This window comes from Trachinotus anak, unplaced genomic scaffold (assembly GCF_046630095.1).
Source record: "Trachinotus anak isolate AG129_WGS33_773 ecotype Australia unplaced genomic scaffold, CSIRO_AGI_Tana_v1 ptg000033l, whole genome shotgun sequence".
NCBI lineage: Eukaryota > Metazoa > Chordata > Actinopteri > Carangiformes > Carangidae > Trachinotus > Trachinotus anak.
The window spans coordinates 6486980-6493173 of record NW_027273884.1 but is presented as its reverse complement, the minus strand read 5'-3'; positions in this window follow the sequence as shown (position 1 = coordinate 6493173).

The window sequence follows — 6194 nt, the reverse complement described above, 5'->3', positions numbered from 1 at the left end:
TGCATAATGAAATAACCCCTTCCCATCCGCTTCCTCTCTGTCTCACTGATCCTTCCTCTCCGGCCTCATCAGACCGCCACCCCCCACCCCCCACCCCACCCCCTCCCTTCACCACCACCACCTTCAGCCATGTGGTCATTAGGGACAGAGAAGCCACGTTTCATTGGTGTCAAAGGCTGTCTGGTGGGCGAGGGAGAGGAGATCAGCAGCCATCGGCCAACGTGGCATCCTGTCCAAGCCCTCTGCTCTGCCCTGGCACACCTCCTACATCCTCTCCTCTCCTTCTGTCCTTTCCTCTTCCTTTCTTCTTTCATTTCCTGTTCGCTTCTCTCCTCTCTCAAATTCTTTCCTTTCCATTTCTCTTCTCATTTCTCCCGCTTCCACCCTCTTTTTTCCCATTTCCTCCCCTCTTCACTTCATCAATCTTTTCATCTCATTCCCTTGATTCCCTCCTCTCATCTCCTCTCCATTACTTTTCTCATTTCTTCTCCTCTCTTTTCCTCACTTCCTCTCTTCCTTTTTCCCTTTCCTTTTCTCGCATCCTTTTCATTCCCCCTTTTTCCTACTCCCCTTCTTTTTTTTTTTACTTCTCTTTTCTCACCTCCCTCCCTCTTAATACCCTGAGGTTTGTTTCTACGTTTGTGCCCGAAGGTTGTGTCTTCATGGCTGTGTGTGTGTGTGTGTGTGTGTGAGGGTGCCCTTCCCCATCGTCGTCCTGTGTTTATGGCGTGTTTGTATGTCTGCGGACGAGCACAGATCCCTCGTCCTTGATGAAAACATCTTTGCAGTGTGCTGACATATGTTTAAGTGGTTGGAGTGCAGCGTTTGTTAAGTGCTAAGCGTCACACAACACTGCCTGCCACTGTCATAGGGAAATGAATATTGATGATCTCGGGCCCGTGATGCATGCTGGGTGACATGCTTAAAAATATGGCCCTGCAGCCATTTAGACTACATGCATTCCTGCGCACACAAACACACACAATCTGACACTTAGCTACCATTATTAAATATGGAGTGACCTTTAAACTGCTCTGCTGATAAATACACTGTGAATTAATGACACTAATTCAGCTACTTGATTGAATTATTCAGCAGAAAAGTCTGGGAATCTGCCAACCGGATCAGAATCGACTGAGTTTGACTTTCAGATGATGACGTGATGACTGCTAAAAGTGCGACAGCACAAAAACATCATGTAAAATATATGTGATACTGTGAGAGATTTGATGGGCAACGTATAACAGGACAGATCAGCGCGCTGCTTCAAAAGCCTCCATGTACAGTTGGGCTGAGATCAGCATTTTCTTCATGTGACAGAGCATGAAAAGAGGCTGCTTGACTCTTTGTATTGCTAACCACGTGTGTGCGATATTGCAAAGATTGTTACGTTTTTGCATGCTGTGATATTGTGTCTTAATAGGTTAAAATCTAGCAGCCTAATATATTAAAATCAGAACTGCGACCAGCCACTTTACTTTTCTGTTTTGTTGTATTTTTGTGTACAACAGTATTGCTCTGTATTACTGCCCTTAACACCATGTAATTCCTTCTGTCTACCTGTGGCTGTCAGGACAGGCAAGGCAAGCAGTGCTCGACTAGTTAAAGCTAAGAGTTGACATCAGTTAGAACGATACCGAAGTGGAAGCGATATCTCTGCTTACATCTGATCTCAGAACAGCTTTTTGTCCCATAAAGGATGTGATGCCTGTTTGCGTCCATCATGTGATTTACTCCCCTCTTGTGCTGTCGCTGGGAGCTAGCTTAACTACCACCATTTTTGTGGGTGTATCCCATTGACAAAGTCTGGGGTTTGTCAAGCAGAGTGGGAGCAGCATTTTTGGGACGTTTGTTCGTTGAGCATAATCCTGGGATCTCTGACTGGTGACTCACTGTAATTCACTGCTTTCTGCTACTATTATTATATTACTGTGCATAAAGCATTGACAACATCAGATTCATCGTCAGAAGTGAAGCTGCCGGGGTATACTGACTTCACAACCAACAAAAACAAGTTGAAGAAGCAGAAGAGAGAAAAGACAATAACGTAGTAATGGGTCAGCCCTTCTGCTCACCAACTAGTGGCACAAACAAAGAGCATTACCACATTTAAAGGTCATGCTTGATGACATGCACAGGAAATACATTTTTGGTCAAGTACCTTGGCAATTTTCCCTTTACCTTGTCCCCTCTCTGTCTTACTTTGTAGTTTAGTTGAAACTGTATTGTCAGATTTACCACTTTGATTTTGTTGTAGATCAGCCAGGGCCTTGGATGACAGTAAACTATGAGCCAATAACATCCCATTGTCATATTTTCACTCAGGTTATTGAATTTAGAGGAAGAATGGTTGAACTGAGGTGATTTGAAAGAAGCGTCTTCTTGGGAAGAAAAAAGAAAAAAAAAACAATGTTAGTCTCCATGGCGACAGTAGTGATTCAGTAGTATTGTACTTCCACTGTGCTGGGGAACTCAGAACTTCACAAAAAGAGCCTACAGTTCCTATGGTGCAACTGGTAGCATCTCTTGTTAGACCTACATCTTTCAAACTCCAAACTGCAACACAAGGTTTTTTTTTTTAATTTCCACAGGCATGACAAAGTTTCTTTAGAGCAGTAGTTCTCAAACTTTTCCACACCATGGACCCTAAACTGACACAAATTAGACCACAGACTCCCATATGAAGATTTTGACTTTTAGATGTTTTATTATAAATTCTATTAAATTCAAAATTACTTCTGATGAGGGTCTAGAGAGACCAAAATGTAATGATAAGTAATAAATTGTGATGCTGAGCAAGAGCAGTGTGCGGGATCTTCTTACTTTCAAGACAATATTCTCCAGCGCACCTGCATCAGAGATCAGGATGTGCAAATATCCTCATTGAGATCGATGTTTAATAAGAGAAAGTGTTTAAAACCCATGACCACCTGTCATTGTGTTATATATTATGGAGACATAGTGAAAATGAATTCTTTTACCTTATATACCTTTTATATAAAGACAGTGGAGAGCCATTTTAAATACAGTTTACTTCGGTTCACTGTTAACAAACCAGCAACACAAAATGTAAAATGATGAACACCTCCCATAGACTTCAGCATTTAAACATCAGCTCATTAACTCAGAGCAGCTGGAAAGTTTCTATGATGTGGTCGCTGACGTGGTCACGTTAAAGAAGGTGCCGGTGTTGGACAATTAGAGTCCAAAGCTAATTCAATGAATGCTCTTCCAGTAAATCACGCTGAAGCACAATATGGAACATTACTGTTAGAGAGAATGACTCCTTCTTCAGTGATGTACCTGCAGTCAGTATATGTTTTTTTATTATAAAACCTTTTCATTATTTGATATATGACAGTCGGTTTTGTTATCATCATACTCTTATTTGTTCTTTTTGAAGATAGCAGTTTCCATTCAGAGCACAGACTCGTCCTTCTATCTTTCCTGCTGCCACCAACATGCTCTGTGGTCTCAGAGCCCACGTAAATGTCACAGATTAAACTGAAGCATATTGTTGGATCAGATGCACTGGAGTAGAACCACTGCCTCTCTGCTGTATACAAGCAGACGTACTGTCACTCCTATTAGGCAAACTGGTGTTGATGCAAGCAATATCTTTGACCCCTGACCTCTGCAAACACCGGCCTGGCTCTTGCATTAGACGTCTTGGCCTGTGCATGTTCTCCATCTATTTGCAGAGTGTCAAAGTTCAGCCATTGCAAACAATTTATGCATAACCCTGTCATTCACAGCCAACTTGACTAATGTGCAAACCTCTGAATAATCATGGAGGAGAGAGGCGAGATGGAGATAGAGACGCGGCGAGAAAGAGCCATTAAAGGGAAGGAAGGGAGAGTGGCGGGGAGTCATCGGGCACGCTGGCGACTGGTAATGTGTGATCGGATGGCAGGGACACAACCCTTGTAATTGCGAGGTGTCAGAGCATCCTGCTGCCACCACAGAGGGCTGGATCCGAATCTGGGTGACACTGGGTGACACCGGGGGTGTGTGTGTGTGTGTGGGGGGGGGGGGGGGGGGGGGGGGGGGTTCAGGTCAAACTGGATGACACCTCATAGTCAGAGAAGGTGACATCTGAATCAAACGGAGCACCAGAGAGGGAAATTTACTAGAGTGCTGTTATTCCTGCATTTACAGCCATTTACCCCATAGAGAACATTAGATGTTAGACTCAGGGTTCACATCCAGAGTCCAGTCTGTGGTTTAGGCAGCAAAAGCTCTTTGGTTCAGGTCAGTTGAAAGATGGTGGTTTTGCTTATGTGTACATAAACATGTTGTGAACTTTTTCTGTATTAAACCAGACCAGGATCGTTCTCTAACCTGAACCAGGATCTGTGAGGGTCTGAACAGAACCATAAACCAGTTTAATGAAGCTGGAGCCACTACAAGTGGAGATTGTACTGTCAGATCAGATGTTCTGGTAGGAAACAAACATGTCTGGGAATATTTTACTGATCCGTTCAGTATCAAAGTATGTGCCACTTTGCAAATATTTTCATGAACAACATTTCATCTTTATGTCAACAAAAAAGGAGAAAAACATTTCTAGGAGACGGGGTTGATCATGTCTATAAAACCAAACTGCCTTTTCTCCTCAGCTGATATTCCAAACAGGGAGCTCCCTCACTGTTACGCTTCATCCCTTCGAATCCAAATGTCTGCTCTCATAGACTTGCTGTACATCTTTTCTGGGTATAGTTATCCTAATGTTGGCTGTTCCCACAATAAGTAGCTCTTTGATAACTAGCTAAATAGCTTCCCTAGGGACCTCCTAATCAAACATATACATGACAGGAAAAGGAAGAAACTGACATTAAATACTCCTGCAGAGTATCTATAAAACTGTTTCTACCAATATGGTTTTCTCACGTCGTTTAAACAGACACATGGAAAGTGAGAAAAAAAAACAACAACAAAAATATGAAAAATACAAATACCAAGTCTGAGGCCAAAACACACACACACACACACACACACACACACACACACACACACACACACACACACCTGCCAAACAGCATCAAAACAGTAACCCTGTTAATGAAAACACTTTTTTTCTTCCCATGGTAAAGATTTCGTACTTCCCACCTAGCAGCTCGACTTCCCTCTCTGTCTGTCCCTCATGTGTGTTACACAATGGACAATGATTGTTAAAGTAGAGAAATATAAAAAGCTTCATGACCCACAATGGTGTCATTAAGGAGACAAAAAAGATATTTTGTGTCAAACCACATTCACATAAAACCACATAAAACCACATAAAACCATATGCTGACCTGGCCACACAGGCTAGTGCAGAGTGTCCAGCCTGCATATGAATTTGTGCAAGCTCATCACCACTGAAAACACAGTGTTATAAATCCATTCCAACACTTGCTATGAATGTCAGTCTGCCATCACAAGCTGCCACTGTGGCTCCAAACTTCTCCTCTGTGCTCCACCAGGACAAACAGCACTTCAGCAGGCCTGTCTGCCTGCCACTGCCGGGGCTGAAGGCTGTCGAGTAGAGACGGAGAGCTCGAGGTGGAGAGGCACAGACGTATACAAAGGGAGAGAGGTGGAGGTGGTGTGTGTGTGTGTGTGTGTGTGTGTGTGTGTGTGTGGGGGGGGGGGGGGGGGGGGGGGGCTGTTGAAGTTGAAGCCAGTTCTTTTGTGGAGCCCTGCCTTCTGATCATTTACATCAAGTTGACATTCGGAGAGTTTACTCTGGGGTCTGTAATTGTATTCTTTCGCCAGTTCTGCATTGCCAACCGTGAAAATGGAATCTTATCAACCCTGACCAATTTTTAATGTACAAAATGAATTGGCAGGGGTTCAAAAAAAGGGTGGTGGGGGGAGGCTACAATTCAAATCAGGTGAATGATACATGGCAATTTTTTTTCAGTGAATGACTGAGCTGCCCACCACCACCCCCACCACCCCTGCAACCTCCCACCGCCTTATCAACCACCCCCCCCCCCAATCCCCCACCTTCACAACTTTCAACTATCATATTACACCAGATTTATTTTTCTTTCAAAAGCAGGGTGAGCGTGGGAGGGGAGGGGGCAGCTTATGGTAAAAATACATGTATGGGTTTGGTGTACGGGTTTCTGAGTGTGTATTCATGCATGTTTGTGTATATACAGTATATGGACATACATACCAGTGTTGATTCTGCATTTGTGCATGTT